General features: G+C 44.8%; 1 protein-coding gene across 2 annotated transcripts in view; it reads right to left on the bottom strand.

Annotated features, from left to right (window-relative positions):
* The window catches only part of LOC144768637 (gap junction beta-2 protein-like), an 88371-nt gene extending 63139 nt beyond the window's left edge, over positions 1-25232 (bottom strand). The window contains exons 1-2 of one of the 2 annotated variants that reach the window (XM_078652446.1): positions 25152-25232; positions 17776-17934 (exon numbers count right to left, since the gene is read on the bottom strand). The gene's annotated coding sequence lies outside the window, so the exon portion shown is untranslated. The remainder of the gene's footprint in view (positions 1-17775; positions 17935-25151) is intronic. The other variant, XM_078652447.1, reaches the window with a different exon arrangement.
* Positions 25233-26477: the final 1245 nt, after the last annotated feature.

Here is a 26477-nt window from a genome sequence, read left to right as displayed (position 1 = left end):
CAAACGTCAAAGAAGAGTGTCGCAGCCGAGGCTGTTGCTGTCGCATCGCTGAACTAGGGTGTTGACGCTGCAGTTGACGCATCGAACCGAGACTTCTTGCATAATCAGAGAAGCGTGCCGCATCTGGAAGATCTTCACGTCTTTATTTCTTTGCACCGGAACTTTGCCGCATTTCCATTGCTGCAACATTGCTTGTTGTGGAAGCGCAACGCATCGTAAGGCTATGTAAAATAACAGGAGCCCCCTGGTGCAAATAGCAATCCTGGGTCAGGGTAGAGAATGTATGTAAGCAAAAGTTCCCAGGCATGCACAAACGTAACTAGCAGGTACACTTGTAGATAGAATTAACTACAATGACATTAGACAAAACTGCTTTTTCCAATACAATTAGTTTTAATTATTCAAATATGCATAAAAAGTTCCTATGATAAAAATGCATTACAATGTTCAGAGTCAATGCAAACTTCATTGTAATTATACATGATCTAATAGTGATAAAATTTGATTAAACATTATAAAAAATGATGGTTTCCTGTCGACGCGTTTCGACACGTTTTGGGGCGGTTATCCCAGAGAGGAACACACTTCATCTATAAATTCAACATGGATTGAGACAACAGTATCTCATGGGGTTTTTTTTGGGGTGGTTATCCCAGAGAGGAACACACTTCATCTATAAATCCAGCATGGATTGAGACAACAGTATCTCATGGGTGTCCCAACGCGTGTATCTGAAACAGTATTGAGGCTTATGGACACCTCATTCACACATAGTTGGAATGCTTATACTATTAAAGAATGGCATTCGACCAGGGCAAGTCATTGTTCAGGCCTTGCGAAAATGTTTTAAGTGAAAAAATCCAGAAGACTTCTTTCTTCTTTCTTATTTTCTCACCACCTGCATCCTCGGATAGATGTATTTTCTCAAGAATGCGCCATCTGATGTCAGATGGGGCATGGTGATATTCTATATAGTGACTCACTAAGGGGGATGTTAATTTCTTTGTCTTAATTGCAGATCTATGTTCCGTCAGGCGTGTTCTGATCATGCGGGCAGTTTCACCAACATACCCCTTGTTGCACGGGCATAAGATCAAATAGACAACATTACTTGTCTTGCAGGTCCAAAGTTCCTTTGCTGTAATTTTGTAGTCATTATGTATTAAGGTTTCTCCTGGAATGATTCCATCGCATGACAGACACGAGCCACATCGAGACGTGCCTTTAAAGGCATTTAAAATAGGTAATGCCTTATCTTGGAGATGCTTATACATAGTCGCGTGGGTTCCACATTGATATGTTGAGGCATAATGCGGTATATCAATAGACTTGAAAGTTTGACTAGCGGTACAAGGAACATGATATAAACAAGTGTAAACTGCTTTTCCAGGGAAGAAAATTGTATAGTAAAAATATATTTACAATTATTATTTTTACAGAACATCGATGGTACAGTCCTGAGGAAGACACAACTTACGTGTCGAAACGCGTCGACAGGAAACCATCATTTTTTATAATGTTTAATCAAATTTTATCACTATTAGATCATGTATAATTACAATGAAGTTTGCATTGACTCTGAACATTGTAATGCATTTTTATCATAGGAACTTTTTATGCATATTTGAATAATTAAAACTAATTGTATTGGAAAAAGCAGTTTTGTCTAATGTCATTGTAGTTAATTCTATCTACAAGTGTACCTGCTAGTTACGTTTGTGCATGCCTGGGAACTTTTGCTTACATACAACGCATCGTAAGGTACATTGACGCAAAGTGTCGCATCTTAAGAACTGAACAAAACTAAGCTAAAACTACCATTTTTAAGTATAGTGTTGTGGATTTTTGTCGTTTGTGGTCTTGTGTTAAGTCTATATAAAGAATACTTATTTTTAATATACAACTGTGTGGTGTCCATCTGTAGTGTTAACACTGGGTTACTGTATGTAGTCACAAATGCTTTACACACTGCCTCTGAGATAAGCCTGTCTGCTCGTGCCAAGCTACCAAAGGGGTGAGTAGGGGTTATTTTAGGAATGTACCCCCTTACCCTGACTAGAGGCAAGGGTCCCTATTTGTCACAAGTACCTACCTGTGCCAACTAGACACCCCCAAATCTAACAAGAGCTATCTGGACTTCCTGTCTTCTAATGTATGAGAGGACCTTGTGGCATTTTGACAAGGTATGCATGCCCCTAATGTTCAAGGTCATACATTTGTAGTGCTATTTGTCAGGTGTTACTGTGGCCTGAGCGACTCCCTGGCAGGTTGGTGCCCCCTGCGCGCCCCCCAACTCGAACCTGTGTAATACATTGCATGCTGCAACTCAAGGTTTCCCCCCCATATCAACAGTAAAAATGTGTCACAACTCCCACTCCCCAGGATAAGCAGAAAAAAAAACATTCAAACTAGTTTAAAATGTCTACAAGTGACTAGTTGCAGTTCAATCAGTCACTCCCAGGGGGTGGCCACTCGTCAATGCTCTCCCAGTCTCTGTGGCTGCCGTCCCCCTCCGTAACCTCAGAGCTCTTCCCCACAGCGTTCTCCCCTCATTTACCCCTGTACCTTAATGTAGAGGCTGGAGCATCCCTCATCGCCTTCCCTTTGTCGGGTCCTGTGGCTGTTCTGCCCCTCAATGTCGGTCCAAACAGTCGAATGCCTCCTGAGGGGTTCGGAAGAACTCCATGCCCCCGGCTGTGGTAGCTCACAACGTGGCCGGGTACTGCGTCACGTATGTGTAGTTCAGTTGTCGCAGCCTCTGTTTCACTTCCCGGTAGGATACTCTCCGCCGCTGCACTTCTCGTGAAAAGTCTGTGCACTGTGGTATTATGCACTTGCATATCTCCTTTGAGGTGCTCCTGGGCGTGATATCTGTCCTTGTAGTGAAGGAGTTTTGCTATCACCACCCATGGTGGTGCTCCTGGTAGGGGCGACTTTGCGGGGACGTGGTGAGCCCTTTCCAGGGTGAAGAAATTCGATAAGCTGTTCTGTGCCACTTCTTCTCTGAGCCACTTTTCGATGTGGTCCGTCATGAGGCAGCCTTCAATTTTCTCTGGCAGGCCCACGATTCGCAGATTGCTTCTGTGTGACCGGTTTTCAGCGTCTTCAGCCCTGCCCTCCAGCACCTGCACTTTGGTTTCCAGCATAGTCATTTGTTGCTTCATGTCTGTGAGCGCCGGTATTGCTTCAGCCAGTTTCTCCTCATTTCCTCCTCATTTCACACTCCTCAACTTGTTCATCAAAATTTGTCTCAGCTGATTTCGTTGGTGACTTTTTACATCTCTTTTAAGTCTCTGTTTAGGTAAGATTTAACACCCTTTCTCAGTTCCTTGAGTTATAGAGAAACTTGTGATAAAAAATCTTTGGTGGTGGCCAAGTCTGTCACCTTTCTGTGATCGGGGCTCTTCTTCGTCTATGGCACCATGTGCAATGTTGCCTTCCATATTGCACATTGTTGCAAGCAGTATTTTGATGTTTGAGTTTTTCCTATTTCGAAGTTCCTGTCATTTTGCCAATATTATCTGGTTCTCCTCTGAGTTTATCATTGACCACCCCACCGTCTCATGTAGCAATTCTCTGTTGGGGTCAGGTCCTACTGCTTTATCCGTTCATTTCCCTTGTTCTTGCTATGTTTCACTTGGCTTTTCTTGAAGGTGGATCCTGCTCCGGCCTTACTCAGATTTGTCTTCGTTTTTATGGGTTGTCTCTATTTGTTTCTTCTTCTTCCTTGGGGCTATTATGGTGTAACAGTTGGGTGACTCTCTGTCCTGTACTCAGATGACACAAAAATGAACAGCTCTGTCAACCAGCAGATCCCTCTCTTCAGCTATTCTACGCCCATGTATTTTCCACCCTAAGAGCTCGCTGGGGGCTTTTGGTGGTTAGTCTCTAAAGATCTTTTGTCACAATAAAAAAGATTTCAACCTAAAGATCTTTTGTCACTCCCCCCTCAGCTATATTCTAGAAGTGACCTAGGAGCCTTGTTGTCTTTGACTCTGCATCTCAAGGTCCCTGTTCGGGCTGTTCCAGTATTTCTATTTTCCGTATTCAGTCATGTTGATCAGGGACGCCATTCCAGGTGTCACCCTGAGGTCTCTGGTCTCCCATGGCAAGGGTTTTATGCATCAAGGTCCTTTTCAGTGCCCACACATTTGTGTGCCTTCATAGGGTGGACCTATTGTGAAACTCTAATTGCTGGAGATGTGGTCAGATGGGTTGCGAAATGATCCATATTCTACATTTCATGGACAAAATGTACTAGAAAGTGACCAGTCACTTTCAAAGCACAGGCATGTGTAATATCTACAACAATATGATGAATCCCTGTGCCCCCCCATCGGCACTGGTGCACAATTGGCTGCCCTGCGCTGATGCAGGCATCCTTGCACCACCTTCCTGCCCAAAAACAATTACAAGAGGTATTTTTCTCTATGTTTATGTACTGCAAAATGCAGCATTCATAGAAAGAGGAAAAAACAAGGAGAAATGAAACCATTTCTTCTTGTTGCGCCTCCCTACACCTCCTCTGTGAGGCGTAGCATTCTGATGCATTCCCAGGTTTACTATTTCTCATAAACCTGGGAATGTGTCAGGTTTTAGGGGTGTTTGCGTGTGAACACCCACAGCAACACCCATGGAATGCCCCTTTCATGCAAAGTGCTGCGTGAAAAGGGGCCATATTTGTGAGAACTCGAAAAGCCACGTAGGGTGGCTTTACTTGCCCCTGTAAATAGGGGCAGCACACTATGCCGCCGGTGCGTTACAAAAAGTGATGTATCTGTGGCGCAAGTGGCTTGTAAATAAGTCCCCATATTTTTTGAGAATGTTCATGCGTTAAGCAATACTGGACAGAACTGTGGGCAGAGATATCTAACAATGGGGAACTTGTACTCAACCACACAACATGTTTAACCATATTACATGATGTGTCAACAATTGCAAGTGCATGCCATAATAGGAGTAGGTGGACTGCGACAGCTCTGGCAGTGGCTAAAATGTGCATCATGAGACACTGGAGAACGACTGTTGTGCACTCTCTGGGAGAGTAAATATCATAACTATCAAGGATGGCATCCTGTGATTTGAGTATATGCAGGGTCAATGACCAAATGGAGGTTTTCTAAAACATTTGGATTTCCTTTCCTTCATTGTAAGGGGCAGCTTAACTCAAACCTAGACTACCGCATAGACAGGTAAGTGGAGCTCATTTATGATCCTATAAAGCATTTTATATTTTGTAGGTCTAAGCTGGATACTGAACTCATCAGACCTAAATTGGCCATACTACTTAGTCATGGTATTTTCTTCCAAACACAGTCATGAACGACTCCAGGGCTCATGAGAGAGGATTTATGGAGGTCTGTCATTATATAGTTCTGTCAATAGGGAATGCCTATCAGGGAGTCCACCCATAGGACTGGTTTGTTATTTTGCATGATATGTTACCTGCTCCCTCCTCTTCTTATCGCCCATTTCCCCCTTGCCCGTATATGCACTTTCATCGCGATACATAAATTAGAATACATATTTGGATCTGCCCCATTGATAATGGAATTAGTGACTATTTATGTATGTTCTGGTTCCACCTCTATGTTACAGATGGCAACGTATCTTTTGATCACTGGTAATTCCTGTATGTTTACAACCATAAAGTTCTGAAATGACAGTAAAAAAATATTACAATAGAAGAAAAGAGTCAAGGATATCGTGATACAATCATGTTGTAGACAAAATATTGAGGGACAAAATATTGAAAGGCAAGTATGTATAGATTTGAAATACATAACTTCACATCTATGTGCTTTGAAGATATATATCTCATCTAGGTACATAGATGTGGAGTTAAGAACAGTAAATCTATCCTTCCCTCTGTGCACACCTTTCACAATTCCCATGGCATTGGTGTGCCAAGATAGTCTTATAGCTGATATTTAAGAGTACATTCATTCCCAGCCACACTTGACGGATGGGAGTCTAGGTGCCACCAGTGTTTGCTCCCTCAAGACTGCCAGCATTATCTGAGCACATGAGGCTGACAGCATGGTCACTCTGGAGACTGTGGGAGCAGCAGCGATGCTTACTAATGCCTGGTACCAGCAGACTGTGGATCCAAACTCTAAATGCTGATAAGGGAAAATGTAGCACTTATCACAAAATTTAACCTAGCCCAACTAAGCAACAAACATGGTAAAGTCAGTGTACAATTTAGTTTAGTTGTGCGTAGAGAGGCGTGCTCCTATAATAGGGAAAGAAAACCAAATGCTCAACTATTATCAAAGTAGGCAGAATGTTAACAGACTGAGAAAAGGCACAATGGGCCATAAGCACACACTGACAAAAGACACAATGGTTGATAAGCACACAGTGACAAAAGGCACAATGGGCCATAAGCACACACTGAGAAAAGGCACAATGGGCCATAAGCACACACTGACAAAAGACACAATGGTTGATAAGCACACAGTGACAAAAGGCACAATGGGCCATAAGCACACACTGACAAGAGGCACAATGGGCCATGATCACACACTGACAAAAGGCACAATGGTCGATAAGCACTCACTGACAAAAAGGTACAATGGATCAGCAGCACTCACTGAACCAAGGCACAATGGGTAAGAAGCCATCGTCAATTGTTTATTGTTCGATTACTTAAAATCATGACAATTTAAAAACTACCAAAAAATATATTTCATCTTAATGCAACGGAAAATTTAAATTCTTTAACAAAGTACGATAATATATATAAATATTATTATTATTGTTTTTACACATGAAGCCGCTAAGATATGTTTAAAAACAAAATAACATTGTTGGTGAGTTTAAAACCCGTCCCGACTTTCAGTAGAACATACAAGGGTTCCACAGTAAGAGTCTTAGAGTATAATAGGGGACAGGAGGTCCCAGACCAGTCATGAATTTGAAGATCGTGGCGATGAGTCCTGCAACCCCATGAAGTTAAGTTGTTTTGCAATTTGAAAAACTAATTTTGTGAACTTAACATTGAGCATTATGTTGTTGGGGTTCATTGCTGATATAATGGCTTGCCGGCATTCACCGCGTAACAACCGCCTTCTATCCTTGAGAAATGCTGGGCAAACACACACCAAATGCTCAATTGATTCAGTGTAATGACCACAGCCCGTACAGTTAGTGTCCTCGTTTGGACGACGCCATGCAGGCAAGTTTTTTAAAAAGGGCCATTCGCACATCCTCAGGGCCAGAAATCTTTTCTTCCAAACGCTGCGTAGGTGCTCGAAAGGTAAAGGGCCTCTGATCTGGGTTTGAGCTCAGTAATTATCGACCAGGCATGTTTTCGTCTGGACAGCTGTGCCCTGTCCTGATGAAAAGACCAGAGGCAAACACTTCTTTTAATAGACAATTTGAGTGCCTGCTGGGGCGGATTGGTTCCCCAATAGTCCGCAGCATCGAGCAGTTCCAAAGAGTGGTCAAGGAAACGTCGATGTTTTTGACTGGGGTGACCTGCTGATATTTCTTGCCCCAACTTGGTCTCCAGGCTTCCTTCCCTTGAATTACGCAGTCTGTGGCACAATTTGATGAATGCGCCTGCACCAACGCCCACGTGGTTCAGAAGGCCGAGCTCAAGCCTGATCTGGGCCGGAGAGGCCGATTTCGGAAGGTGCCAGACTCGTTTGTAGATTCTGGTTGTTGTTTTATTCAACTTTAACGAGTTGCTCCCCAACATTATTCCTTGGCCGTAGGTTAAACAGTTTGTAATCTTTGCCTTCATAACTGTCAGGAGGGGGGATAAACTTGGGCCAAGTAACTGTGCTGAAACTTTCATCATTGCTGCTTCGAGGGACAGTGCTTTTGCTTTGACTGCTTCTTTCTGTTTTACAAACGAGCCCTTGGAATCCATATAAATACCTAGATAATCATATGATGTCACAGTTTCAATTTTTTTGCCATTAAAGAACCACCCACCGGTTTGCTGCTTCCGATTTCCGAAGGTGATAGTTTTTGTTTTTGAAAGATTTAATTCCAGAGCATTACTCAATGTAAAAGAGAGTAGCTGGTCAAGAAGTCTTTGTAAACCGACCCTCGTGTGGCTGAATAACACAAGATCGTCGGCATAAGGCAAGTTACTAATTCGGGTTCCACCAAGTGAGGGGGGGGGATGAGAATTGACCTTGTCCAGTAGATGGGATAAATCGGAGATAAAAAGATTAAACAAAATAGGGGTCAACACACACCCTTGTTTGACTCCAGAGGAAGTCTGTATTTTTCTTGAGACTTGTGAGCCGTCACCCAATTTAATGTGAATCCAGGTGTTTGAATGAAGTTGGATTATTAATTTTAACAGGATACTCGGGATTCCCCATTTTTGTAATTTGTGCCATAAAATGGCCATAGGCACCCGGTCGAAGGCCGCTTTAAAATCAACAAAGCAGCAGTGCAATGGCGTTTTTGAGGATGCTGCTTTCTCCATAAGTATAGATAGGGCCAGTAGGTTGCTAGTAGTGCCTGATTTGGCCACAAAGCCAGTCTGATTAAATGGCAGCCGCTGGGTTTTTAGCGCCCAGGATGACAGATCTTCCAACAAGACACTGGCAAAATACTTGGAGTCTACGTCTAAGAGTGCTATCATCCTGTAGTATTTAGGATCAGCTCTTCTGCCTCCTTTCAAAATTGGGTGAATTGTTGCTCCTTTCCATGAATCCGGTATATCGTAGGTGTGTCGGCAATGCAAAAATAGTGGGGCCAGATGTCCAGACCAAAGCGTGGGATCAGCTTTAAACAGGGCCTGCGGGAGTCCATTAGGGCCCGGGTCCCATCCGAACGGGAATTGGTAATACGGCGAATAATATTTTGTCTCATGCCTTCATAAGAGGACCAAAAATTTGAAAGTTGAGGGTCTTGCTGAAATGTCGTTTCCTCTTTATTAATAAGTGAGGTGAAGACATTGGGTATATCATTTATGGTTAATGTGCCATTTCTCGTTGTTTTCCGTGGTGAGGTGATGTTCAATTGATCCCTTTCTTTATTTTGATCTTGGAAGTGCTCTGTTAGAAAAAGGGCCCATTCAGCTTCACTTATGTTGGCGCTGCATTGGCCAGTTGTGCCCAGTGTCCTCCTATTCACCAGTGTCCAAAAGGGTTTAGGATTGGAATTTTTGTTGGCATGGACTAGTCTCAGCCAGAACTGGTCGGCGGCTATATGTTTGTCCCTGATGACTGATTTTCTCAATGCTTTCTGAGCTCAGCGAATACATGAACATCACCCAGGCGTTTCCTGGCGAGGCATAATGCAGCATTGCGTTTGGTCTTTAATGTTTTTGTCTCTGCTGTAATGAGATTCTGTACAGGATATGGAGATTTGCATACTGAAGACAGAAATTGACTCAGCAATTGATGGATGAGGAGCTCCCATGTTTTAATTGGATCAATGTCTCCTATACTCCATTCTCCTAGGAGCGATCTACATTTGTCCATTATTGCAGGGAGTAGATGGTCCGTCCATTTCAGTCTTTTAAGGTTCTCTGTACGAATGGCAGTTGTAGTGTGGGTTATTGCCGAGTGATGAGCAACATTGAGGGATAAGCCAATTATTTGGGGGTGATGGTCACTGACGACCGGAGATGCAATGTAAAAGTTCTCTATTAAGGGGAGTATTTCAAAGTTTCCAAGCGTGTAGTCAAGAAATGAGTAGGAGCGGCTGTTAGTTCGAGTCCAGGCTGGTGGAGAATCCATAGAAAATCTCCCATTCAATACAGTGAAACCCAGGCTATTAAGTTGTAGAGCAGCATATTCACCCAACTTGCTTGGCCTGATGCCTGATGGTTTGAGAAGGGGCACTAGGTACGATAGAGCGGCTGGGAATATTTTGTTATCTTCGTCTTGGGTGGTTGAGTGCAGATTGATATTAAAATCTCCAGAAATTAAGCATGGGACTGCACCATTGGCTTTTATCAGGTTGGACAAGATGTCAATCAGTCGATTGAATTTAGCTTTGTTCTTGCTGGAGTAAGGTGTGACATAAATGTTAAGCAGAAAAAGTTGTCTGGCTGCGTTTGGACTGCTGATTCTAATGCCGGTAATCCAGTCGTCATTGAATTCCAACGTTTTGATGTTCAAAGATAATTTACAGGTGACGTAGAAAAAAATGGCCGCCTCGTGGCCGGCCAGGCTTGTGCACTCTTATTGCTGGTACCCTAAATTCTAGATAACCTTCGATAGGGGAGCTTGATACAGACCAGGTTTCCTGGAGAAGTATGATGTTGGTTTTTTGCAGGAATTCCAGACTGTTAGGGGATTGAAGTTTTGCATCACGGCCGTTAATGTTCGAGGAACATATCAACAAGCTGGAGCGGATAATATTTCAGTCTTTGTGGCCCCCGGCAGCCAGTCCCAATCAGGCTTTACAGTGGATTGTCTCTCTGTGATGGACTCGCCAGACTCAGTTAGGGAGCTGCTTCGAGCTGATCTCAATATTGAAAATGGTAGATTTACTGATTGGGTTGCAGGAACCAGGGCACTGGACAGAATTGAGGGGCACTGAAGGTCGGTAGGTGTTACTCGTTTAATGCCCCAGCTGTTAAATTGCTCTGTGGTAATACCAGGTCCTTTATTGCTTCGGTTGCCAAGGTTATCAAGGTGGTTTCAATTAATCGGTTATTGTTGCTAGGTGTAAATTCAATGGATATTATGTCACTAGATACCAGTTTGCTTAATTCTGGAATTGATTTAAAAAGTCTAAGAATGTTCCCTCGATTCAGGATGTCATGCGGACCTTGGGAAATATACTCCGGGACTAACAATAGTTTGGACTGGTACCCTTCTTTACACTTTTGACTCTCTGTTGGGACGATGGGAAGAGCTGGGGATTTTGCGGTGTTGTCAGATCCCCATTGGTTTCGAAAAGATTTTTGCGGGGGGCCTGTCTTTTTGATGGAGAAGTTTGGGGACCCTTTGTTAAGGATGATTTTACTACTAAGGGATGTGAGACTTGCTTTATTAAGAGTGATTTTACACTTGGTGGCAGGGCCCAGGGTCGTAGTTGGAATTTTTCGACACCTTCCTTCTGCATTGTTGGAGGGATTACCTGCAGCGTGTGCTAAACATTCTGGGTTCTTCCCTGGTCTTGTCTTGCCTGCTGTCGGTACAATAGATCTATTAGCACCAGGGGTAGCCGTTAGGATGTCGTTTGTGGGGCACAGGCTAGCTAGATCTGTTTTGGTCATCTCGGTGGGTGGAAAAAGGTCTCCTTTTGGTGATGTTTGGAGGGTAGGGTTGAGGACTTCAATTTGGTAAGACCAAGCGTTTAGTGCAGGTGGTGAATTTGTTGATGTTGGTTTTTTGTACAAAATTGATTGTTGAGGCGAGGACTGACTGGTAATGGAATTAGTTATACTGGGCGAGCCCTGTGGTGGGGTAGAGATGTTTTTTTAAAAAATAGTGATTTATTGTGTTTTGAGTTTCAGTTACTTGTCTGTTCCGGTTTTTACGAAGTCTTTTTTTCTCTCACTTACTCAACTTGTGGATGTGAGCCACAATCGCTTCTTTATCGGCAACCAAGCCGGAGCTCTCGGAAGCCATATTGCCGGTTGAGCATGTGCTCTTACAATTAGACACTTGATTTGATTTTAGGGAAGTCGATTTAGTTGTTAAGGGTTGACAAATTATGTGATTTGACTTTCTTCGTATTTTGAAGTTCAAGAGGGGGATTGATAGAGCCAGGGTTTGTTAGTTTGACAATTCTGGGACTTTCTGATAAGGTTTTGTTGTTATTAACGGGGCCTTGATAGCTGTTGCTTGTTTTCTGAACGACTGGGTCAGATACCGCAGGAGAACAATAATCCTGAGATGGAATACTGGTCTGCCCTGGTAGCGGAAGTTTCATGACTTCAGTTAGGACTGACGCGAGGAACTCAGGTAACGAGGAGAGACTGTCAATTATTGGTGAACAGCAACATACCGCCTGCGCCAGGTGAGCTTTGGATTGTGCCTTTATGATCAAGGTGTTAAGGCCCTCTAGCTTTTTATTAATCCCATCTGTGAACACGGCCAATGTGTTTAAGAGGTCCACCTGCAGGTCCAATTTGTCAGAATGGTAGTTTAAGGCTGAAACTGTTGATTGGAGTGTTTGCAGGAGTTGAGGCCACAGAATGTTCTCCTTGTGCGAGCGGCAGCTCTCCTTGGCGGGAGGCCTGTTATGATCGTCATTGAAGAAAGACAAGTCAAGTGAATTTGTAATAATCGGGCTACCTGTTGAGGGGCCCACGTGGTTGCACTGGTCAGATGGCTAGGGACGAATTTTGTGGGTGATAAAAAGTCGTCACGCAAGATAGGCCGTGCCCACAGCTCCAACACTCTGTTCAGCTGCTCATGTGTGTTGCTGCTTGCTGCTGTCTGGAATTATTTGGCAGCACAATGATGGGTGGGGCCAACCGGAACGGTGGGGGGCCGAGGTTCAGCAGATTTGACGCACCCAGCCCCACTTAGCGGTCCGCTGCCTGCAGTCCACGGGTGGATGCCAACTCACCGCAGAGAGGAGAGAGGGTTAAGGAGAGCAGCCGATTTTCCGGGCGGAGGGGGCAGCGGTTCGAGGGAGCTGCAGTTCGGCGCCTCTTCCGTGCCCTTCCCGCTTGCTCTGTCTGTATCCTGATTGTTCTGACCGGCTCACTCGGCTCACTCGCCCCCACTTGACCGCCCGCTACCGCAAGGAAAAGCAGCAATGTCAGCGGGGGATCCGCAGTTTTCGGCGCTTTTCGGCGTCTCCCTCGTCCTCCCTGGTTGGTCCCGCTTGCTCTGCTCTGAGCTGCGTGGCTCACTCAATCGGTGATCGGCAATGTTTGGCTCTTGGCTAAAAGCCAGGGTCACGCCGATTGGTAAGAAGCACACACTAACAAAAGGCACTATGGGCCATAAGCACACACTGACAAAAGGCACTATGGGCCATAAGCACACACTGACAGGAGGCACAATGGGCCAGAAGCACACACTGACAAAAGGCACAATGGGTCGGTCAGAAGCACACTCAGAAAAAAGGCACAATGGGTCATAAGCAAACACTGATAAAAGGTGCTATGGGAGATAAGCTCACACTGACAAGAGGTACAATTGATCACAAGCACACAATGACAACAGACACAGTGAGTCAGAAGCAAACACTTATAAAAGGTGCTATGGGTAAGAAGCACACACTGACAATAAGGCACAATGGATCAGAAGCACCCACTGCCACAAGGCACAATGGGTAGAAAGCACACACTCACAATAAGGCACAATGGATCAGAAGCACCCACTGCCACAAGGCACAATGGGTAGAAAGCACACACTGACAAAAAGGCACAATGGATCAGAAGCACCCACTAACACAAGGCACAATGGGTAGAAGCACACACTGACAAAAAGCACAATGGGTCGGAAGCACACAGTGATACATGGCACAATGGGTCAGAAGCACACACTGATACATGGCACAATGGGTCAGAAGCACACACTGATAAAAGCTGCTATGGGAGTTAAGCATACACTGACAAGAGACACAATGGGTCAGACCAGAAGCAAACACTGATACATGGCACAATGGGTCAGAAGCACACACTGATAAAAGGTGCTATGGGAGATAAGCACACACTTACAAAAGGCACAATGGGCCAGAAGCAGTCAGACAAAAGGCACAATGGGTCAGAAGCACACTCAGACAAAATACACTATTGGCCATAAGCACACACTGACAAAAAGGCACAATGGATCAGAAGCACCCACTGACACAAGGCACAATGGGTAAGAAGGACACACTGACAAAAGGCTCTATGGGCCATAAGCACACACTGCCAAAAGGTGCTATGGGCCAGAAGCACACACTGTCAAAAGGCACAAGGGATCAGAAGCACACACTGACAAAAGGCTTTATGGCCCAGAAGCACACACTGATACATGGCACATTGGGTCAGAAGCACACACTGATAAAGGGTGCTATGGGAGATAAGCACACACTGACAAAAGTCACAATGGGCCAGAAGCAGTCAGACAAAAGGCACACTGGGTCAGAAGCACACTCAGACAAAAAGCACTATGGGCCATAAGCACACTCAGACAAAAAGGCACAATGGATATGGTGAGTCAGTCACGGGCGGTGGGTCCAAGCCGCGGGATGACAGGCCGTCTCGGTCCAGCTGTAACCACCCACAGGGGTGAGGGGGAAGTCGGTCAATGTAAAGGAACAGGGCTGCGGCTGACAGCTGCCTGACGACCCCAGCAGTCTACACTGGTGCCCAGGTAGTGGAGCACAGGCCTATTGGGGGACTGACATCAGATTGCGGGCGCAACTCTGCAAGTCTTGTGCTATCTGCAAGATTATTGCAGTATTATACCTCTCTATTATCTGAAGGAAGTCCTTCCATTATGGGAAATTCTGTTCTCCATGACTATAGAAGTGCCTTCCCAATGTGTTCATGTGGTTTGAGAGTCTGCCATTTGTTGCAGTATTATACCTCTACTTGTATTGTGTACTCCTTTGTAATATGCACACGTCACTTTCCCTCTTGTAATGTATCATTTGCTACCTCTTGTATTTTGTTTGCTTTTGATCCATACACAATTGCCTCATGTAACGTAATGTTTGTTCTTGTGTTCTGAGTATCTGCCATTTAGTGCATTATTATACCTCTACTCTGTAACACACTATGGGACATAAGCACACTCAGACAAAAGGCACTATTAGCCATAAGCACACACTGACAAAAGGCATAATGGGCCATAAGCACACACTGACAAGAGGCACAATGGGTCAGAAGCACACACCGACAAAAGGCACAATGTGTCAGAATCAAACATTGATACAAGGCGCTATGGGCCATAAGCACACACTGACAAAAGGCACTATGGGCCATAAGCACACACTGACAGGAGGCACAATGGGTCAGAAGCACACACTGACAAAAGGCACAATGGGCCAGAAGCACACACTGACAAAAGGCACAATGGGTCGGTCAGAAGCACACTCAGAAAAAAGGCACAATGGGTCATAAGCAAACACTGATAAAAGGTGCTATGGGAGATAAGCTCACACTGACAAGAGGTACAATGGGTCAGCAACACACACTGATAAAAGGCACAGTGGGTAAGAAGCACACACTGACAAAAGGCACTATGGGCCATAAGCACACACTGTCAAATTGCACAATGGACCAGAAGCACACACTGTCAAGAGGCACAATTAGCAAGAAGCACACACTGACAAAAGACACAATGAGTCCGAAGCACAAACTGACAAAAGGCACAATGGGTCAGAAGCACACACTGACAAAAGGCACAATAGGGCAGAAACACACTCAGATAAAATGCACTATGGCCTATGAGCACACTCAGACAAAAGGTGCAATGGGTCAGAAGCACACACTGACAAAAGGCACAATTAGCAAGAAGCACACACTGACAAAAGACACAATGAGTCCGAAGCACACACTGACAAAAGGCACAATAGGGCAGAAACACACTCAGATAAAAGGCACTATGGCCTATGAGCACACTCAGACAAAAGGCGCAATGGGTCAGAAGCACACACTGACAAAAGGCACAATGGGTCAGAAGCACACACTGACAAAAGGCACAATAGGGCAGAAACACACTCAGATAAAATGCACTATGGGCTATGAGCACACTCAGACAAAAGGCGCAATGGGTCAGAAGCACACACTGACAAAAGGCATAATGGGTCAGAAGCACACACTGACAAAAGGCACTATGGACCAGAAGCACAAACTGATAAAAGGCACAATGGGTCAGAAGCACACTCAGACAAAAGGCACAGTGGATCAGAAGCACACACTGACAAAAGGCACAATTAGCAAGAAGCACACACTGACAAAAGACACAATGAGTCCGAAGCACACACTGACAAAAGGCACAATGGGTCAGAAGCACACACTGACAAAAGGCACAATAGGGCAGAAACACACTCAGATAAAAGGCACTATGGGCTATGAGCACACTCAGACAAAAGGCGCAATGGGTCAGAAGCACACACTGACAAAAGGCATAATGGGTCAGAAGCACACACTGACAAAAGGCACTATGGACCAGAAGCACACACTGATAAAAGGCACAATGGGTCAGAAGCACACTCAGACAAAAGGCACAGTGGATCAGAAGCACACACTGACAAGAGGCACAATGAGTTTGAAGCACACACTGACAAAAGGTGCTCTGGGAGATAAGAACACACTGACAAAAGGCACAATGGGTCAGAAGCACACACTGACAAAAGGCACAATTAGCAAGAAGCACACACTGACAAAAGGCGCAATGGGTCAGAAGCACACACTGACAAAAGGCATAATGGGTCAGAAGCACACACTGATAAAAGGCACAATGGGTCAGAAGCACACTCAGGCAAAAGGCACAGTGGATCAGAAGCACACACTGACAAAAGGCACAATTAGCAAGAAGCACACACTGACAAAAGACACAATGAGTCCGAAGCACACACTGACAAAAGGCACAATGGGTCAGAAGCACACACTGACAAAAGGCACAATAGGGCAGAAACACACTCAGATAAAAGGCACTATGGGCTATGAGCACACTCAGACAAAAGGTGCAATGGGTCAGAAGCACACACTGACAAAAGGCATAATGGGTCAGAAGCACACACTGACAAAAGGCACTATGGACCAGAAGCACACACTGATAAAAGGCACAATGGGTCAGAAGCACACTCAGACAAAAGGCACAGTGGATCAGAAGCACACACTGACAAGAGGCACAATGAGTTTGAAGCACACACTGACAAAAGGTGCTCTGGGAGATAAGAACACACTGACAAAAGGCACAATGGGTCAGAAGCACACACTGACAAAAGACACAATGAGTCAGAAGCACACACTGACAAAAGGTACTATGGGCCAGAAGCACACACTGCCAAACGGTGCTATGGGTCAGAAGCACACTCAGACAAAAGACACAATGAGTAGAAGCACACACTGACATAAGTCACTCTGGGTCGGTCAGAAGCACACCCTTGCCCTATTCTTTTAAGTCCTTTTAACACCAGTTTTGTGCATGTCTTCAATAAATTCCGTGGTCATCAAACCCCGCTCAACACGGCTTGTAAAAACGTGTCACATCTTTAAAATATTACCCTTCGTTCTCGCCTGTACATTCCGACAGAGATGGTGATATTAGCTACTAACTTAACACGTCGTTGAAACGATCAGTTCTTAAATAGGTTGGAACACAAAACTTTTCAGTGGTTCTTTTTAGAACAGTGATGGTGAATCCCCAATAACCTGAAAATGCCAATCTCTGGCAACCTGGTAGCCATTTTTTGGGTGTGCACTTGCATCGTTAAATTAACCAGACTCCTTCACTCGGACAAAAACAGAGGAAAGTTAACTGCCACTAAGCGGCCTCCCAGCCTACCTTACCCCGACAGCCCTCATTCAGTCTCACATTCATTCATTGTCCTTCTGTAATGTAAGTGGTTCGACTGTGCAGCGCTCTGAAACCTCGGGTAAAGTCCGCGCAATATAAAAACGCATAAATAGATACATTCAGTCCTTCCCATAAGTGTGGTCGCCAAAAGATTACACCTTTCACCAATGTCGCTCAAACTAAGATCTCAGTGGGTTTTTTTAAGACCCTAATGACCACCCAGTCTACCTCTCACCTCATCAGGCATCCATCAATATTTAGGTTTGGTTTCACGAAATTCAGGTCAACATGCGGGATTCAGGGGCACATCTCACAATCTAACATGCGAAGGGTCGAAATAGGTTTTTGTAAAATGAAAGCTGTGTTTCGGAAATACCTCACAGGAGGGCTTCTCTGGGGACTTGTGCAGTTTCGTGCAGGCCTCGGGTCTTTCTCACCAACTGCCATAGAAACAGATTTCAGGCAGCACCGGCCTCAGCATTCTGCGATGACGTCACCGGCGTTCTACAGCTTCTGGCAAGCTGCAGCACGTTCCCTGTGACCGAAAGGAGGTACAGAGAATTCACCCACACAGACCGGAATCCAATTGTTGACACACACAACATACAAGTCACAAATACATATGTTAATAGACAAAAATTCCAAGCCTTTGAAAGTACATGTGGTCCTTTAAGATAAGTTATTTGGAGCAAGTGCAGCAATAAACCCAGATGCAGACCTTTATTAATGGAGCACAAAGGTCAAATCCCATGTTATAATATTGATACAGAACCGTGAGGATTCGTCTGACTCGCCATACTTTCGAACCTCACTGGCGCTATCGGCCTGTGCAATGGTGTTGTGTTCAGATTATGCTTAAACAGTTATGTTTATAACGCTTAGGAAGAAAAACGGCACCGTATATGTAGAAGCTCACATCATAATATGCTTTTAGCTTTGCTAAGGGACGTCAGAGGCTGCATGGCCCACACAAGGCTGTGCCTCTTGTGACTGACGTCTCCTTCCCACACTCAACAATTGTAATAAATAGCATATTATACTCTGCACATTGTCTAGACGGTGGACTGAGGGTGTCATTTTAGGCGTATTGAGTCAGCAACCTAGTTGGCGAGACAGTAAGCGACCTCCGCCATTTTACGTGCATCAAATCCATGCCCCTGGGAAATACCTGTGGACTACCTTACACACAATTTTAATGCTACTTTCCACTGATTTGTGGGGCCTATTAAAGTTTTCCCCACTATAGCCTGTGATTAGGGTGTTTTTACTCTTCCCACTTATATGGCACTTTCATTTATTTTTTTGGGAAGCAGATACAATGCCCTGCATCCTGTAATGGTGGCCACAAGAGAACTTTAACTCTTGGGCTAACCAATCGCTGCTGTGGAGTCTGTGGCCCCGTATTCTTGGCAACCAACCTGAATTGGTGGCAGAATTAGACAGGTTCCTCGACCATTGGAAGGCCTTCATATTTGGAATTGTAGCACTCGGAACACTGCAGACAAAGGGCCTCATTTACAATAAAATTAGGCAGCCTCAAGCCATTTTGCTGCTCTAAGCTCCATCATTTTAAAAGCACAGGTATGCGTTGTAGTAACAACAATGCAACACATCCTTGTTCTTTTCCCTATGCTGGCCCACAATTGGCTGTCATGCACCAGCGCCAGCACCCTTGCTCCATGTTGCGAAGGTGCAAACATGGCAGGGATGTTTGTTATTGAGCAGGAAAGGACACCTTTCTGCAGAAAAACAATCATTGATGGCACTTTTCTCTTTCTATGCATGCTGCACGCAGAGAAGGAGGAAAAAACAAGGAGAACTAAAAGTATTTCTCCTCTTTGAGCAAGTCCTACGCCTCCCTTCGGGAGGAGTAGGATTCTGACGCATTGCCAGCTTTACAATACTATGTAAATCTGGGAATTGTTTCAGGTTCTATGGATGTTGCATGGGAACACCCACAGCATCATGGGATTCCCCTTCTACGCAGAATAATACGTGAAAGGAGCAAATATTCACAAGGCCATGAAAAGTTAGGCAGGTTGACTTTACATGGCCTTGTAAATATGGGCAGGCTCACTGTGCAGCCGGTGCGGGAAAAAAAAGTGACGCTCCAGCGGCGCAATGGCCTTGTAAATGAGGCCCCAAGTCTTCAAACCTCTACTGACTAAAACAGCTAAGATATATAAAAGTGTTAACCCTTTCAAGTTCACCCGGCACCTTTTTAAACGCTTGTAGCTCCATAACTATTGAATGTATTTACACCAAACCAATGAAAGCAAACTTTCGGAGCAAAGTTGTTATAGTAACATGCCTGGTTTTTCATAAATCTGTTCATCCATTTTCATGTAGCTGTAAGGAAAATTTCCTGTGGAGGCTAAGATGGGAAAGTATTTTTTTTCCCCATCTTAACTTTTTTTCCCTCAAACAGAATTGCATGAAAAATTGGCCGGCCAGTGCAGCTCCGTCCATGGAAGACAAAGTTATAGGCAAACCAAAAAAAAACATTTTTAAGTGGAGAATATGGCAGCTGAATCATAACTTCCAGGCTTTATATTGCCTCACAGTTCTTCCTTTTTGGCAATGAGCCAACCTGTGGAGAGACACAGAGTCTAGGTACGAGGCTCATGTTGCAGTGGCTGAAGTCAGAGATATGTAAAATATTTAAACACAAGTGAAATGTTTACAGTTTTTCCCCTTCTGCCACCTGAACATCCCCGCATTCGTCTTGAATGTCCCAGTATATCTGTGGGCCCGACAAGGGTGCAGCTTATGCATCAGGAGTGTGCCTGTCTTGTTCCCCTTCATAATATTGAGTGCCTATGCTTGCTAGTGAATAGTTAGCTCTGTATGTCTCTAGAAACCAGAATGGCAATCTCTCAATTAATTTCCTCCAGATTTCCTTGGAGAGATTATTTTTTTGTTGTTTCCCTAAATCCTAAAGCCTTCCCATTACCAATTATCTCCTAACAATCCCTTCAGCATGTCCCACATCACTTTCTTTACCATCTGGCCTGTATCGTTGAAGGTCAAATATTTCTTGATCTTTCCCCTATCATCATGTATCTCCAGTGTTTTAGGTGCTGCTTATGCCTGATGTATGGCCTATAACCTTTCTACTATTTAAGTGACTCTATTGTTGGGCTATGATAGGAGAGTGACAGGGGTTGTATTGTCTGCCTCCTCTGTTACCCCTCTACTAAGTGCAGTAGATGCTCATCTGTCAACACGCATACATTTGAGGAGCTATCAGAAGTTAGAATAATCTATTGCAAGGGAGTGGCACTGTTACTGCACCGACTATGCCTACATCCTCAAGCCAAGCCTTTTCTGCTGCTAGAACATAGGTTGTGACCCTCATCTCTCCTGTGATCTCTCTTGGGCAAAATTCTTTACCAGGTTGAGGTCCCCCATATTTTTGGTGGAAAGTGGAAAATTCAACTATTTCTTGTGTGGTTTGTTTTTAAGATGTATCTTGTCGCATAGTAGGGGCATATATTGCTAAAAACATGATAGGTTGTCCCTCCCACACCCCATCTGCTGCCACCTTCCCGCTTTGTCTGCTGTGGTGAGATGCTCCATTTTAAGTTTAGTAGGATGGCCATTTCCACCCTTATGTTTGGTGCCACAATATGATACTGTTTCAAGTGATAAGCTAATATTGTAACATAATATTGTAACATAATCTATGTTGGCTTGTTTTGAGGAGGTATGTCTCATGTAAAAATCAGCTATCTACCTCTAGGCTGTTGTTCCATTAAATGCTCACCCTCTTGGAGGGGTTGTTGAGAACTCTGACCTTATAAGTTATAGCCCTTGGATTTAATGTCTCATGTGCTGTTGGTGTGTGTGGACTGGTGTTTGGCTGGTGGTGTGTGTGGTCTGGTGTTTGGTTGGCGGTGTGCGTGGTCTTGCGCTTGCCTGGTGGTGTGTTTGGATTGGTGCTTGTCTGGTGGTGTGCCTGGACTGGTGCTTGGCTGGCTGTGTGTGTGGAGCGGTGCTGTCCTGGTGGTGTGTGTGGACTGGTGCTTGCCTGGCGGTGTGTGTGGTCTGGTGTTTAGTTGGCGGTGTGCGTGCTCTTGCGCTTGCCTGGTGTTGTGTTTGGATTGGTGCTTGGCTTGTGGTGTGCCGGGACTGGTGCTTGGCTGGCGGTGTCTGTGGAATGGTGCTTTCCTGGCGTTGTGTGTGTGGACTGGTACTTGGCTGGCGGTGTGCGTGGTCTGGTGCTTGACTGGCGGTGTGTGTGGTCTGGTGCTTGGCTGGTGGGGTGCGTGGACTGGTGCTTGGCTGGCGGTGTGTGGGAAGTGACTTAATGCTGGTTACTACACATAGTGCTAGTTGAGCGCCACTCCATGTAATCCATGAGTTTGTGTAGTTGCTGTGTCAGGAATGTGGGCGTGTGAAAGTGATGGGCCCTTGATTGGCGTTGTCTGCTGGTGGAAGTGTAGTAATGTGATGGGTCCGCGGCTGGCGGTGTGAATGTTTTGTATGTGTCACATGTATGAAAGGTGTATGAATGGCCTGTAAAGAGGTTGGTGCCTTGTTGTGGCTTTACAGCCCACGAGCTGTGAGTCAATGGTTCAGTTTCTTGTCCTTCCCATTATTAACAGTGTATTTCATTTTTTGTGAAATCACTTGCTAATACAATTGTATATAATGAACCATCACTCACCCTCGTGCCAAATCCAACCAGTATGTGTGCGTGTTTGGAAACTTGATGTCTATGTAGTTTTTTTTTCTTCTTTTTTTTTTTTGAAGCAGGACGCACCTTGTCACTTTTTTTGTAAATGTTGTGTTGTGTTGCTTTTGTGACTGGTGGTGTGAATGGTCTTCTGTGTGTCAGGTATGAAAGGTGTGTGAATGGCCTGTAAAGCGGTTGGTGCCTTGAAGTGGCTTTACAGCTCACGAGCTGCGAGTCATTGGTTCAGTTGTTTTGTCCATGTAATTGACAGTGCTTTTCATTTTTGTGAAATCTCTTGTTAATAAAATTATATATACTGAACCATCACTCGCCCTCGTGCCAAATCCAACCAGTATGTGTGTGTGTTTGAGGAAGATGGCTGTGTAGGGATCTTGTTTTTCTTAGTCTCTGTGCCAAGGTGTACATTCCGCCTAAGAATAACCTGCCAATTGTAGATATTGTTGAAAACCCATGGGACTACATGGTGATGTCTCTCTGGTGAAATCTAACATTTAATTTTATCCACAATATCCTGCAAAACTCACAATGTCCGTCATATTTTCCTTGAAATATTGTGCCCAAATTGTCACACTGCACAAGTAAACAACTAATTTTGTCAAAACTAATTGGTTTAGCTAGGGGGGTCACATGGGTTTTTCACTCTTTCCTCGGTTGCCATCTAGGGAAACCTACCAAACCCACACATTTTTGGAAAGTAGACATCCGGGGGCTTTCAAGGGGGTATGGCTTACATGGATCCTCTAACATTCCTTTTCTCAGAATCCCTAGCAAACATTAGCAGCCTGATTCATGTACAGGCCGTTTTGCGTGGCCCTAATAGCGAATCATAGCGACTCGCTATTGAGGACACGCAATTAAATAGCGATTCTACATGTTCTTTATTTGCGAGTAGCAAATTGCTACTCGCAAAAACTCCCCATTCATTCCTATGGGCCAAGAGGCCCATAGGAATGAATGGGGAGTATCCCTTATTTGCGAGTAGCAATTTGCTACTCGCAAATAAGATAGCGATTTTAAGGGTGCCAGGGGTGTCCAAAGGACGCCCTGTAGCACCCCTAAAATGCACATTTGAACAGGTGTTGCGCACACACATGTCCAAAGGACATGTGTGTGTGCAACATGCAACTTAGAAAAAAGCTTTTAAAAGCATTTTTCTGAGTTTTTGCTATTTACCGACAGGTCTGACCTCTCGGTAAATAGCGGCCCCAAAAGTGCAAAATCGCTATTTCTTGATGTGTCATGAATAGCATTTGAGGAATCTCTATTAGAGATTCCTTAAATGCCATTCCTCGCAAATATGCGAATTCTTAAATAGCGATTTTTGCATTTGGGATTGTGAATACCAAATGCAAAAATCGCACTCGCAAAGGGCCAGATTCTCAGAATCTGGCCCTTTTGCGAGCGCTATTGCCTACATGAATCAGGCAGTAAATGTAGCTGAATTTTTGTTTTTTTCAAACATTTTTGTGTGTAAAAGTGTGGCATCACTGGGCTCACACAAATTTTCACCCACCCAGCGTTACCCCAGGTCTCCCGAAACAAATGGTACCTCACTTGCCTGGGTCTGCCTAGGGCCTGCGACAGGAAACAGCGCAAAACGCAACATGATCGCACCTCAATTTCGCAGTGAAATGTGGAGACTTAAAAACTACCTTTTGCAAAACTACCTTGTTTTGGGGGGGTACCTGAGTTTTTGGCCCGGGGCACGGCAGCAAACTTGAGAAACTACAAAACCCAAACAGTTCTAAAAACTGGACACCCGGGGGAGTCCAGGGAGGTATGGCATGCGTGGGTCCCCCAACGTTTTCCTTCCCAGAATTACCTCCAAACCTTACAATTAGGTAAAAAAATCACTTTTCCATACTTTTTTTGCGTGGGAGCTCCGTGCCGGCACAAATGTCCTACCACCCAGCGTTCCCCTTGTTCTCCTGAGTAAAATGATACCTCAATTGTTTGGGTGGGCCAAAGCAGAACAGGCCAAAAATGTATTTTTAAGAAATTGTAGCGTTCCGGATTGACAAATCAAGCACAGAGAATTCTACTGTTTTGGGGTCATCCTAGTCACAGGCCTTTGGCCCACCCACACAAGTGAGGTATCATTTTACTCGGGAGAACAAGGGGAACGCTGGGTGGTAGGACATTTGTGCCGGCACGGAGATCCCACTCAAAAATGTATGGAAAAGTGTTTTTTTTAACCTAAATTTAAGGTTTGCAGGGAATTCTGGGTAGGAAAACATTGGGGGACCCACGCATGCCATACCTCCCTGGACTCCCCCGGGTGTCTAGGTTTCAGAACTGTTTGGGTTTGGATGTTTCCAAAGATGGCCGCCGAGCCCCGGGCCAAAAACTCAGGTGCCCCTCCCCAAAAAATAAGGTAGTTTTGCTATAGGTTATTTTAATATAAAACAAGAGAGAAAGCACACAGTTTTAGGAAGTCTTCTTGTTTCCTTCTACCCCTAGCTATACTTTATTCACAATGAATGAAGAATCCACCTACCAAGACCTTTTGTCCCTTGTACTGTTATGCCAAGTCATGCCCCCTGTAAAACAACCTCTCTCTTGAAGAAACTACAAAGAAAGAAAGAACAACCAAATGACATGAGTCAGAGGGTTTTCTCTGGACTCTGGAATAATCACCGCTTGACTTCTTTATCATTCATGAGCAATGCGCAGGAAAGCAAAAAGTCACTTGGATCCCAGACTCTTTACCAGCCTTATGGTTCAATCAGGAAATTCAAGCAACATAGGGAAATTCTGCATGCAATATGCTCCTGTAATGTCTCGGAGCTTCCCAAAAAGCTGTGAGCATAAACAATGTTATAAATTCTCGGAGCTTCCCAAATAGCGTGAAGCTTAAACAAAGTTATAAATAATCCAGTGATATTTTACTCATACCCTGGATCATCGAGGGTGCTGTGTGTTCCCTGCATGAAACCCAGGGAAAGAACAACCCAAGTGCCTCAACCGGCACCTAACCTCCCCTGCAAGAGATAACAATTCAAACGCTGTGTCTCATCCAACAGGGGAGTGTGTGGAGCTAACGGTGTACTTACCACCGTCTGAAGCAAAACTGATGGCTCGAAGGTTGGTGCCCCAGCACCCTTACCGCCAGACTTAAACCCTTCGGTTTCTCGTTATGAAATGCAGTGCACACAAAAAGATTCAGGATGATGTTGGCCGCGGGAATGCATTTGCAGACGAGGTTGCGAAAGAGACTGCAAGGAACACAATGAGTCGGATGTATGTTGCGGGTCCCGCTAGATGGATTGCTGATGTGGGAATGTGCGAAGACACCATTGAAAGCGTGAAATCTATACAAGCAGAGGCAACTGAGAAAGAGTTGAATGAGTGGAGAGAAAGTAAGGGTAGACTAGATGCGAATGGTTGTTGGGTCGAATTGTCAGAACACCAGCGATGGCTATTACCTAACGCATATGTACTTGCAGTAGTAACAATGGCTCACGGCATTGCGCACATCAGTTCGAAAGGAATATGTAAACTATTGGCCCCAGTATGGCAGAATAGCAATATCCCGAAATATGCAGAGAATGTGGTCAGAAACTGTATGGTATGTTTAAAGTACAATCCCGGTAGGGGAACCCCAACTCCAGCTGGTCATTTTGCGCCTCCAACGTATCCGTTCGAGGTTTTGCAGCTCGATTTCATCCACATGGAGAGGTGCAACAATCTAAAGTATGTGCTCGTTGTTGTTTGCGCCTTTTCCAGGTGGGTGGAAGCGTACCCCCTTAAGGACAATACCGCCTTGACAACTGCCAAAGCCCTTGTCAAAGAGTTCTTCCCTAGATTTGGTATGCCTAGAATTGTCTGGAGTGATAATGGAAGTGAATTCATAGGACGCGTGATGAAGAGAGTGTGTGAGTGTCTAGGCATACACCAGAAGTTCCACGCTGCAAATCACCCCCAATCAGCTGGATTAGTAGAGTGCTACAATGGCACGTTGAAACTCAAGCTAGCCAAGATCCAAGCCAGTACAGGTCTTAAATGGCCTGACGCCTTGCCCCTAGCACTCTTGTCAACTAGAATGACTGTCCATTCCAGATTAGGACTTAGCCCTCACGAGATAGTGTTTGGCCGCCCAGCCAACGTCTGGGGCGTGCCAAGACCAAAGAAACTCAGCGAAATAGAACACCCCGTACTGCTTGACTATTTGTGCGAATTGACAGCTAAATTGCGTGTTTTACACCAACAGGTTCATAGTTCCTCTCCACCAGCCTCTGACGATCCAGGTCACTCCATCACACCCGGCACGTGGGTCCTGGTGCGGAACTTCCAGCGCACAAACAACGGACAGCCGAGGTGGACCGGACCATACCTGGTACTTCTTTCCACGAGGTCCGCTGTTCGGGTGGAAGGCAAAA

This window comes from Lissotriton helveticus, chromosome 7 (genome assembly GCF_964261635.1).
Source record: "Lissotriton helveticus chromosome 7, aLisHel1.1, whole genome shotgun sequence".
Lineage (NCBI taxonomy): Eukaryota > Metazoa > Chordata > Amphibia > Caudata > Salamandridae > Lissotriton > Lissotriton helveticus.
Note: the sequence above shows the minus strand (reverse complement) of the source record. Positions and strands in the feature narration are given on the sequence as shown.